The sequence below is a fragment of the Bos grunniens genome, chromosome 13 (genome assembly GCF_055505025.1).
Source record: "Bos grunniens cultivar Pamir isolate PY7600 chromosome 13, Bosgru_T2T1.0, whole genome shotgun sequence".
Taxonomy (NCBI): Eukaryota; Metazoa; Chordata; class Mammalia; order Artiodactyla; family Bovidae; genus Bos; species Bos grunniens.
In genome coordinates, this window is record NC_141177.1 from 59,183,237 (window position 1) to 59,194,989 (window position 11,753).

The following is an 11,753-nucleotide window of genomic DNA, read 5'->3' on the forward strand; positions in this document are numbered from 1 at the left end:
TAGTTCTTCCTTCCCACAGGCTGATGACTACCTAACTGCTGAATTCCTCTCTTCTAGGAGAGATGGGAGGAACACAGTGAATATGAGTCTACTCCTGATCCCCACCCTCCAACCTTCATTCATATAATACGCAAATATTGAGCATCTACTGTAGTCCAGAGAAAGCCTAGGTACTTTGAATATAAGAGAGGGTAGCATAGGTCTCTGTCCTCTGGAAGCCTGCTGTCTAGTTGAGGAGATAAGAGAAAATGTAAGCAGATAAAATAATTGAAACATTGGGTCCATGCTGTGCGGAGTCAGTTCCTTCTAGCGGAAGACCACCTGTGGCTGAACAAGTTGGTTTATTACTCATCGCAGCCAGGAGAACACACACTGCATGGAGTCACGAGGCATTTCTGTGAGAGGGTGTTAGAACCTGGTTGGAAGAACCCAGTTGGGTGACTTCTGGGAGGGTCTAAGGAAGTGGGGCTTCACTCCACATTGGATGCTTCCAGAAGGCAGAGGCATTTCTCTGCCTGGTACAGACACAACCATCATTCATTCAGTAGGGAAATGAGTGTTTTCTATTCTGTGGCTTGTACAGTGGCCTAGCTTTGTCTGTGCTGAGATAGAATGAAGAAATGGTCTTGTTTTGTTTCATTCATTCATCATTCATCAGAGTGATGCTTTGTTTCACTTATTCATCAGAGTGGCCTTGTCTGAGTTTGATATTCCTCAAGACTGCTTATAATCTAAGAGCAGAATAACTTGGCTGGGCTGTGAATGCCAGGACAGTGTCTGGATGTCGATGGTTTCCCATTTTTGTTTTGTTTTTTTCTGTCTCAAGGGCAACAGCCGACCACAGGGGAGAAAACCATATTTGGGTGGGGTGTTCAGGGATTACTAATAATCTTCCCCTGAATTGTATCATGAGGAATCCTTAGAAAGGCTTCTAAGAAAACACATTAATCAGTCAAACAACTAGATATCACTTTGTCTCGTGTAGAAAGAGAAGTGTATGTATGTTTGTAAAACGTTCTGGGCTAGGTGATTTTAAAGTCCATTTCTCTCAGCCTGTCTGTGGTATTCTCCCCTGGCAAGACACTTCATGTATGTTTAGTGATGGAGTAGTTACCCTGCAGACCTGATTAGTAAGTAGTTTTGAGGATCATCTGTTTATAGTTAACAGTAAGATGGGCATAAGACACTCCAAATACACAGAGGCAAGTTCCAGGTGTCTGACTCCATCTGAAGACAGCTATGATATTCACTGAGGCTTAAACAATAGTATCAAACATGGTTAAAAAAACATAATGAAGTATTGTTTTTCCTTCAGTGCCCTCACCCTCAAATTCACTGCCTTATCAGCTTTCTATTTTTATTAGAAAAACTATGTTAGGAAGATGTTTGTGCTTCGTGAATGCTGTATCAAGTGCCATGGCAACCACTTGCTCTTAGTCAAGCATTTTGTCTAGATTATACATTTAGAAAATTTTTTAAATGAAGCTTAATATGATGGGTGTTGCTCAGTAGTAACTTTAGTCATGGAATTCTTGTTCAGAGAGACAGACAGTTCAAAATTCAGTGAGAGGTGCGTGGAAGATACGGACCTGACTGGTGTTTTTCACCAACAATGGAATATATACAAGCGCTCTCTTGTTGGCAGATAAGTTTTCCATCACCACCACACAAGTGTCTGCAAGTATAGAGATAAATGGCTAAAAAAAGGAAAGAAAGAAAGGAAGGGGGAGGGGGCCTTCCCTGGTGATTCAGTGGTTAGGACTCACACTTCCATGCAGGGGCCACAAGTTAGATCCCTGGTTGGGGAACTAAGATTTCACATGCTGCCAGGCACAGTCAAGAAAGAAAACACACACACACCAAAAAACCCTAGAGACAAAGGGCAAAGGACTGTTCTGCGGGCCTGGAGACCCTGGTTGCATGCTCTGCCTCAGCTGCTAAGCAGATGACTGAGAGCCATGTGACTCAGTCTCCCCATCTGGACAGCGATGGCCCACCAGCTCCGCATCTGTGATCAGGGGGTTTCCCTCTTGAAGCCATCCTCTCAAGAACGTTTCCCCTGTGTTTCTTCTTAGATAAAGCAGCTTGATTAAGAGTTCAAGCTTGGCATGGAAACAAACCTGAGTTCAAATCCTGATTCTGCCCACTTACTTGCTATGCGTGCTTGGGAAGGTTCTTTATTTGTGAAATGGATCTTATAATACTAGTAACCAAGTATTTCCTTGGTGGTCCAGTGGCTAAGACTCCAAGCTACCAACACGAGGGGCTCCAGTTCCATTCCTGGTCGAGGAACTAGATCCCACATGCCACAACTAAGACTCCGCACAGCCAAATAAGTAAATGTTAAAAAAAAAATAGTAATCACCTCATAAAGTTGGGAGAGCTGACATGAGCTTAATATTCGTATCTACGTCAGATGTTGTGTGAATGACATGAGACAGTACATATAAACTTGCTTAGTACTGTGCTTGACCCATCAAAAGCAACCAATAAACATGAACAAATATCAAGAACAACCTTTAAGATGTTAACCTTTAAATAAGACATCTTTCCCTATAGAGTGTCTTTTAGGCACAGTAAGCCGGGTATGTTGAATTAAAAATACACAAACAAAACTTAAAGGAAGAAAGTCTCCATACAAAGTATTTGCAGAATAGTGCTGCATCTTCGCATTTCTTAAACTATCTTGAAACAATTTAACACTCATTTCCTAATGCTTACTGGTTCATACCATTCACCTTCACCAGTGGGATTATTCAAGCCTGGGTTCCAGGGTGAAACGGCTTTCTGCAGAGCCATCTAAACAATCAGTCTATGTGAGCGTGTCCCAGATCTCAGCCTTTTCAAGCTAATTTGCCTCTGGTCAGTGAATGTTTATCTGGCAGGCGCTCCAGCTTTCATTCCTTACCTTACTTTGTAGCTTTGTTTTGTTTTGTTCTTTTTTGCTGTGCCCACCATGTTGTTTCTCTAAAGGCAGCTTATGCCCCCTGTGCTAAGTTACCTGCACATAGGCGGAGTCATACTTCCATGTCTTGGCCTCATCTGTATAACACCTGTCAATCAGTTTTAATAGCACTGTAAGTACATTAAACTCTTGTTCATGTCATGATTACTTTTGATCCTTCTCAATTTATTTAAGAAGACAATTTAAAAATCTATATATGTACATAATATCTTTCCAGTTACAAAATCCTAAGTAATTATTAAACTTTCAAACATTATAGTTTCAAAAAATGATTCATGACACTTGTTAAAGACAGTAAGGCAAACTTTTCTCAAGGGTGAGGAGAAGCTACTATTGAAATGGAGCAGGACTCTAAACATTTGCCCATATTAAGGGCAAGAAAAAGAGGAACAAGGATCCCTACCATCCAGTTCTTACTGAGGCTTATCAGTAAGTGTATCAGTAGTTATATCAGCTTGTTGCTGCTGCTGCTAAGTCGCTTCAGTCGTGTCCAACTCTGTGTGACCCCATAGACCGCAGCCCACCAGGCTCCCCCGTTCCTGGGATTCTCCAGGCAAGAACACTGGAGTGGGTTGCCATTTCCTTCTCCAATGCATGAAAGTGAAAAGTGAAAGTGAAGTCGCTCAGTCGTGTCCGACTCTTCGTGATTCCCATGGACTGCAGCCTACAAGGCTCCTTCGTCCATGGAATTTTCCAGGCAAGAGTACTGGAGTGGGGTGCCATATATCAGCTTGCTTGTCCTTAATTTATCAATCTTGTACTACATTTACTTTTTTTGTTTGTTTTTTGCTATCTAACCTTAAAATCTTTTTATTTGGAGCATTTACTCTATAATAAATTACTAAAAAATTTGGGGGGAAAACCTGGCCTACAGCTGTTTTGTTCATTAATGTATGCCCAGAACTCACACCTACTACAGAGTAGATACTCAATAAATGTATGTTAGTTGCAAGTTGAGTCTTTGAATGATTAAATAGCAAAACTGCCACAGACTTCTCAGTGTATTTCTAGAATGATTCTTAAAGCAAAGTTGCCTCATCAGATTTATGAACATCTTGTGTTTTTATAGATACTGCCAAATTGCCCTGCAAGGAATATGTACCAATTTAATTTTTATGATTTTTTTATGACAAAAATATGTAAGACCAAAAAGAGGAGCTATTTTAAAATTTAATTCATTACATCTCTATAATTGTGAAGAGATAAGAAATGTTATTTTGGTTTGAGGGGAGAGAAATTTCTAAAAGTAGAGTCTGCTTTAAATGAGAGATTTGGGTCTATTGGACTTTGTAAAATTTTCAAACATTATTTGATCTATGATACATCTCAATACATATTGTCATGTGTATATGGTATGCTGTTGCAATTTTTTGTATTTTTCCTCAAAAAGCAGGTTAAATAGGAAATGTTTAAAACTGTTTGTTGAAATATAATGTAATAAAGAAAAACACAAATACTGTAAGTCTTTGGTTTGGTGGATTTTCACAGACTGAAATTATTCTTGGGGACTTCGCTGGAGGTCCAGGGGTTAAGACTCTGCCTTCCAACAAAGGAGGTGTGGGTTCAACACCTGTTCAGGGAACTAAGTTCCCACATGCTGTGGGGAGTAGCCAAAACTTTTTTTTAAATAAAATGACTCATGTAAGTAGCACAGGATCAAGAAACAACACTCTTAGCACCCCAAAAGCCCATCAAGTAGCAGTTTTAATCTACACAAATGTTTGTCCCGACTGTGTAAGCAAATTGATACTACTACATATTTTAATAATAGTAGTATTATGCACTTTTTATAAATATATTTAAAATACCTTTGTATGCACCACATATACTATTGTACTTATGAACTTCGATTCATATCAAAGTTTTCTCCTCACTTTCTTTCACCATTACACTCTGTATTTTAAGACAGGTCTGACTCTTTGTGATCCCATGGACTGTAGCCTGCCACACTCCTGTCCATGGGATTCTCCAGGCAAGAATACTGGAGTAGGTTGCCATTCCTTTCTCCAAGGGATCTTCCCAACCCAGGGGTCAAACCACATTTCTCACATCTCCTGCATTGGCAGGAGGGTTCTTTACCACTAGCACCACCTGGGAAGCCAAAGACAGGTCACTGGAGATAAATAGAAGATCTCTCACATCATGTACAGCTAAAATTAAAATAACCGATTACCCTGCACATTCTTAGAGGTTTGCAGATAGTACTGGGAGCCGGCCACAAAAGTCCTGGCAACAGCTGAGGACATGCTATGACAGGCAGTGACGCAGGATGATTCAGGCTCAGGGGCTATTATTAGAGTAAGCAAGTGCTAGATGTGTAAGCAGACTATTAAGTAATCTCTTTGGAAGAGGAAGGAGGAAAGGAAAAGTGAATCTGAGTCCCCTGGCGCTTTATCTCTCCAAACTGTACTAGTCACAATCCAAATGTAGTGTCAGCCTGACTAGCTCTGGTTCTTGGAGTCTGCGCTTCTGCAGAATTCCTACGGGCTGAGCCAAGCTCTGTGTCTCTCTGTGTTCCTTTGAGTGAACTCAGGGTCACTGCTCTTCTCAGTGAGTCCCAGGACTCACTGAGAAGCTATCAGTAAATGGGGTCCCGAGTACTTTGGAGCATAATCTAAAAGGAGGCATGGGTGTTGGGTGGACCAGTCTCTTTGGCTCCACCTCCTCACCTACAGGCTATAGCTGGAGGAGACTGGACTAAGGCTCCCCATGTGTAGGACCCCTCCTGCTGGGGTTTATGTGCAGGAGGTACTGCCTGTGGTCCTCAGAGCCACTTTCAGAGAAGCATCCTTCAAACAGCCAACAGTGCCTTTTAAAATGAATTCCAGGGACTTCCCTGGAGGTCCAGTGGTTAAGAGTCTGCCTTCCGATGCCAAGGATGCAGTTTCTAACCCTGGTTGGGGAACTAAGATCCCACATGCTGTGGGGCAACTAAGCCTACGTACCACAGGGAAGACCCACCCAGCACAGTGGAAAAAAAAAAAATACAGTCTTTTAAACTTGCTTCTGTTCTAAAACATTAACTGTCATCCAGTACAGAAAGCCCAGCAATAATTCTTATTTATTTACTTACATGGAAGTATAGTTGACTTAAAATATTGTATGGCTTTCAGGTATTCAGCGAAGTGATTCAGTTATATACACAAATTTTTTTCAGATTCTTTCCATTACAGTTTATTACAAAATGAAGTCGCTCAGTTGTGTCCGACTCTTTGTGACCCCATGGACTGTAGCCCACCAGGCTCCTCCGTCCATGGGATTCTCCAGGCAAGAATACTGGAGTGGGTTGCCATTTACTTCTCCAGGGAATCTTCCCGACCCAGGGATCGAACCCAGGTCTCCCGCATTGCAGGCAGACGCTTTAACCTCTGAGCCATCAGGGAAGCCACAGTTTATTATAAGTTACCAAATATACCTATTTTCCCTGTACTATACAGTAAATCCTTGTTTATCTACTTAAAATATAAAGTGCTATAGAGCACTGGTTTTAAAACATTCTCCTGAGGCCAGGAACCCATCTAAAAATGCTAGTCCTTTCTTTCTGATTTTACACATGAATGCCATCCATTTTCAGAGAATGTCACTTTAAAATGAGTTCTGCTTTTAGTAAACTATTAGGTTACCGTTATACTGGGCAGTGGAACAGTAATTACGCATGTGTGTGTGCTAAGTCACTTCAGGCATGTGACCCTATGGACTGTAAGCCTGCCAGGCTCCTCTGTCCATGGGAATAGTAATTACACTGGGTTGGAAATACTTAGATGTGAATCTTCATTCTGACATTCACTAACCACATGAATTTGGGCCTCAGTCAGGTCATCTATAAATAGGCTATGCTAATAAAATGTTCCTCACAAAGTTGATATGATTCAAAGGAGAGAATGTGTAGAGAGGATGTAATAAACTATCCGGCACATAGTAAGCATTCAGTAAATGATAGCTTAGCTAATATTACTAGCAAGAAAAAAATCAGCATATTGCTAGAGTTTCCCAAAGACAGTCCTCAGTTTTCCATTAGGAACTTCCCCTGCTATAAAATGCATGGCAATGATGCAAAGACTCTCACTGCAAATTCATACTTGCAGATGACTGAAACTTACAATTTTCCAGGAGGTTACCTTGTTATCAGGTCATGGTCAACAGAGTTTTGAGTTCATTGTGATTTTTAATGTCAGGTCATCCTCCTTTTAAATATAAAACACTCTGGGTATAGCTTCTTCAGAATGAGTGTTTTTGTTGTGGGTTGTTTGGTTAACTCTAGAGTAAGCAGTGGAGAAGGCAATGGCAACCCACTCCAGTACTCTTACCTGGAAAATCCCATGGACAGAGGAGCCTGGTAGGCTGCAGTCCATGGGGTCGCACAGAGTCGGACACGACTGAGCGCCTTCACTTTCACTTTTCACTTTCATGCATTGGAGAAGGAAATGGCAACCCACTCCAGTATTCTTGTCTGGAGAATCCCAGGGACGGCGGAGTCTGGTGGGCTGCCGTCTATGGGGTCGCACAGAGTCGGACACAACTGAAGCGACTTAGCAGCAGCAGCAGCAGAGTAAGCAGTAATGTCGGGCTTCCCAGGTGGTGCTAGTGATAAAGAACCTGCATGCTAATCCAGGTTAGATGTAAGAGACACGGGATCAATCCCTGGGTCAGGAAGATCACCTGGAGGAGGGCATGACAACCCACTCCAGTATTTCCGCCTGGAGATTCCCATGGACAGAGGAGCCTGGCAGGCTGCAGTCCATGGGGTCCCACAAAGTTGGAGAGGACAGATACACATGCAATAATGTAAGTTTGCATCAGCTATTCTGGACCTGTAATTTTGCAATAACTAGACTTTAAGACACGAACACATTGTGCCTCAAAGGAATTATCATTATACTTTTTTCTAAGATGTTTCTGCAGTTTTGAAAAACTTTTTCATGATAAGTGATACTTAGGTGGGCTTTGAGGTCTTATTCCACTAAAGTGAATCAGTTTTAAAACATGACAGTATACTATTCAAGACTACCCCTTGAAATCTTGGGGTTTTTTATGGAAAGATTGATCATTTTTGAAAACAATTAACAAATCTTAGAGCGCAGAATGTAAGAACTACGCAGTTATTGTCCTCTAAATTTGGTACTAATCATATCCTTGCAAATACTATATTTAATTCTTGGCTTTGTCTCTAAAAGGAGACAGAAAAACTTGGAGAAAGTTTAAAGGAGAGTCATAAAAAATGATTAACGGTTGGAGAAGCAAGACCCATGAGAAAAGGCTAACAAGATGTTGCTTATTCTGTCTGTAGCCACAAGTGTGAATCTAAACTTGAAAAAAATTTTCAGCTTAAGGATAGCTGCTGTTCTAAGCCACCGAATAGAAAGAATTCAAGGTAAACATGAAATATCCTGACAATGGAGTACTTTACCCAAAAGGCCATAGAAAACCCATGTTCAAAGAATTATTATTACAAACATACTAGATTTTCAACTGTCAGATAAAGTTTTGACCTAATGATAAGAAATGTATAAAATGTCCTTTTGAAATTTCTTTTAGTTTCAGTATTCTAGGATTATTTCTATTTCTGTAAATGAATGTACATGCACGTTCAGTCGTGTCCGACTCTTTGTGACCCCATGAACTACATGTAGCCTGCCAGTTTCCTCTGTTCAATGGATTTTCCGGGCAAGAATACTGGAGTGGTTTGCCATTCCTTCTCCAGGGAATCTTCTTGACCCAGGGATTGACCCCATGGACTGTAGCCTGCCAGGCTCCTCTGTCCATGGAATTCTCTAGGCAAGAATATTGGAGCGGGTTGTCATTCCTTTCTCCAGGGAACCTTTTCAACCCAGGGATTGGACCTAGGTCTCCTGCACTGCAGGCAAATTCTTTACTGTCTGAGCCACTAGGGAAGCCCCAAAGAAGAAAAAAACAACTGCTATGTAAAAAGTGAAGATTGGAGAAAAACAACAACTATTTGTTGGAACAATGGAGACATTTTTTGGAACAACTGAGAAAACATAAATAGAGACTGTATGTTAAATGATGGTATATAACTACTGTTAATTGTCATTAAAAAATTATTTTATTTTATTTTATTTGACCACACTACACATCATGCAGGAATCTCAGTTCCCTGACCAGGGATCAAACCTGTGCCCCCTCTTTTGGAAACAGAGAGTCCTAACCACTGGACCCCAGGAAGTCCCGAATTGTTTAAAGTATGATCATTATACTGGGATTGGTCATAGAAAATATATCTTTATTCTTAAACAATTCTCCCTCTATCTCTCTTTCCTTCCACATGTGTGTATGTGTGTGTATATATATGAATAACAAAGAATTTAATCAACAAGTCAAAATATTTCAGATATATGTGTATGAATATGTACATAGATAGATAAATAAATGAGGCAAATGTGATAAAACATTAAAAAGTGATGAATAAAAAAATTTTTTAAGTAGAAAGTAATGAATTTAGGTAAAGAAGATACGTGTTCATTGTACTATTCTTTCAACTTTTCTGTAGCTTTGTTTTCAAAATAAAAATGTGGGGAATGCATGGAATTGCTTCAAAACAGTGCAGTTAACAAACCCCAACATATAGTTAAGAATCTGTATAGTATTTGACATAAAAGGAGAAGTGAGCTTCTTTTTGAGTCATTATTTTCTTGTAGACTCTCTTATTCTCAATTTAATAATTGCCATTCAAGAAATATTTGCTTCCAGTACAAAAGTTTCCAAAGCTAAGATGTTAAAAAGCAAAGACATTCCTTTGCCAACAAAGGTCCGTCTAGTCAAGGCTATGTTTTTTCCAGTAGTCATGTACGAATGTGAGAATTGGACTATAAAGAAAGCTGAGCACCGAAGAATTGATGCTTTTGAACTGTGGTGTTGGAGAAGACTCTTGAGAGTCCCTTGGACTGCAAGGAGATCCAACCAGTCCATCCTAAATGAGATCAGTTCTGGGTGTTCATTGGAAGGACTGATGTTGAAGCTGAAACTCCAATATTTTGCCACCTGATGTGAAGAGCTGATTCATTGGAATAGACCCTGATGCTGCAAAAGATTGAAGGTAGGAGGAGAAGGGGATGACAGAGGATGAAATGGCTGGATGGCATCACCAACTCGATGGACATGAGTTTGAGTAAACTCCAGGAGTTGGTAATGGACAGGGAGGCCTGGCGTGCTGCAGCCCATGGGGTCACAAAGAGTCGGACTGAACTGAAGAAATTAAGTGCTATAGAAATTAAATACAAATACAAAAAGTAATGTCATTTGGCAACATATATTTATATAAAGTCATTATATATGTTAAGTCATTATGTGGGATGCCTTAAATTTATACAGAGCTCTATTTCAATTATATCTCAATAAAACTGGGGGAAAAGAAGTACCATAGAAATTAAAATGTAGAGCCATTGTCTCGTAACTCACAATTCTTTTTATTCCTGAGTTTTCAGAAATCTCATCTATGTTTCCCTATATGATTATATCCAATAGTGAAAAGATGAATAAAGTTTTAGGGAGTAATTATAAAAATGCTTTGAGTTCCTGTTCTGTAAGATGTCAGACTATGGACCAATGCCTGTAATTTTCTTAATAACTTTAGTAGTGCATAAAATTTATTCAAGCAGATTGTCCACTGAGTTGATTCCATTAATCCAAACTGCCACAATTTTTATTTTTATGTTCTGACTTTGTGAAGTATAAATAATTGATGAACCTGTACCCAATTCAATGCACTTTGCCAACGTTAGCCTTTTTATTATCTTGGTCTATCACAGTTCTGCCTATGTGCACTTGTGCAGATCAGTTGTAACTTGCATATTTTACATCTGGATTAGGGAATTCTTCTGGATGCTACAGACTTGTCTTGCTTTGTTGCTCCAACTCTTTGTTTGGAGTCTTGCCGAAAAAGGATTCAACTGGATCATGAAAGGCTACACCCAGTAAATGCTTCAGAAACACAGGTTGGACAGAGTGATCTTGTTTTCTGCAGTTGCCTGAATCACTAGGTGACTTGTTGGATCTTGAGAGCTTGTTTAAGTAGAACAGGCTTGAGACATGAATCAGAGCAACTGTTTGCAGTGTGCCTACTCCACATCAGATTTAATACATGGTCCGTGGATTTTGTTTCTTATAATATTCACATTACCAGATTTCTTCTGAAACATTTATAATTGATACACTATTCAAATTCTTTTGTGTTCTCCTATAAGGTATGAAACAATTTGGCAGAGTCGTAGGCTGTTAAAATATTTCAGGAACATGCAACCCATTCTTGCAAAGAGATACACAATATTTTACAATGGCATGGGAGTATTCCTCTATGTTTTGTGGCAGGCAAGTTCAAAGTTCTATGATTAATCACCAAGGAGAAACCTAATAATTATAGTATAATGTACTTTCTTTCTTGGTGAAATCAAGATTTGTGCCATGGATACATCTGTAGCCAATTATTTGTTATGCAATATGGCATAGATCAGATTTCAGGGATAACAATAACAATTTTGCACAAGAAAAGGCCACTCCAGTACATAAGGTTTGGGAACTGAATGGAAACATTGCAGGGAACAGATTTATCAGTTGGGCACCATTTCCCTTCATGCGTCATTTTGATATTAGTGGATAAGAACAACTCAGGAAATCATTAAAGGAAAGAAAGAAAAAGGAAGAAAAGAATAACTCAGGAGTCACAGTCAACATATGTTCCCAAATGAAATGTACCTCCCCTTGTCACATTTTATTCAATAGCATCTTTATCAAAAGATCTTATACACTATATATACTGCTGCTGCTGCTGCTG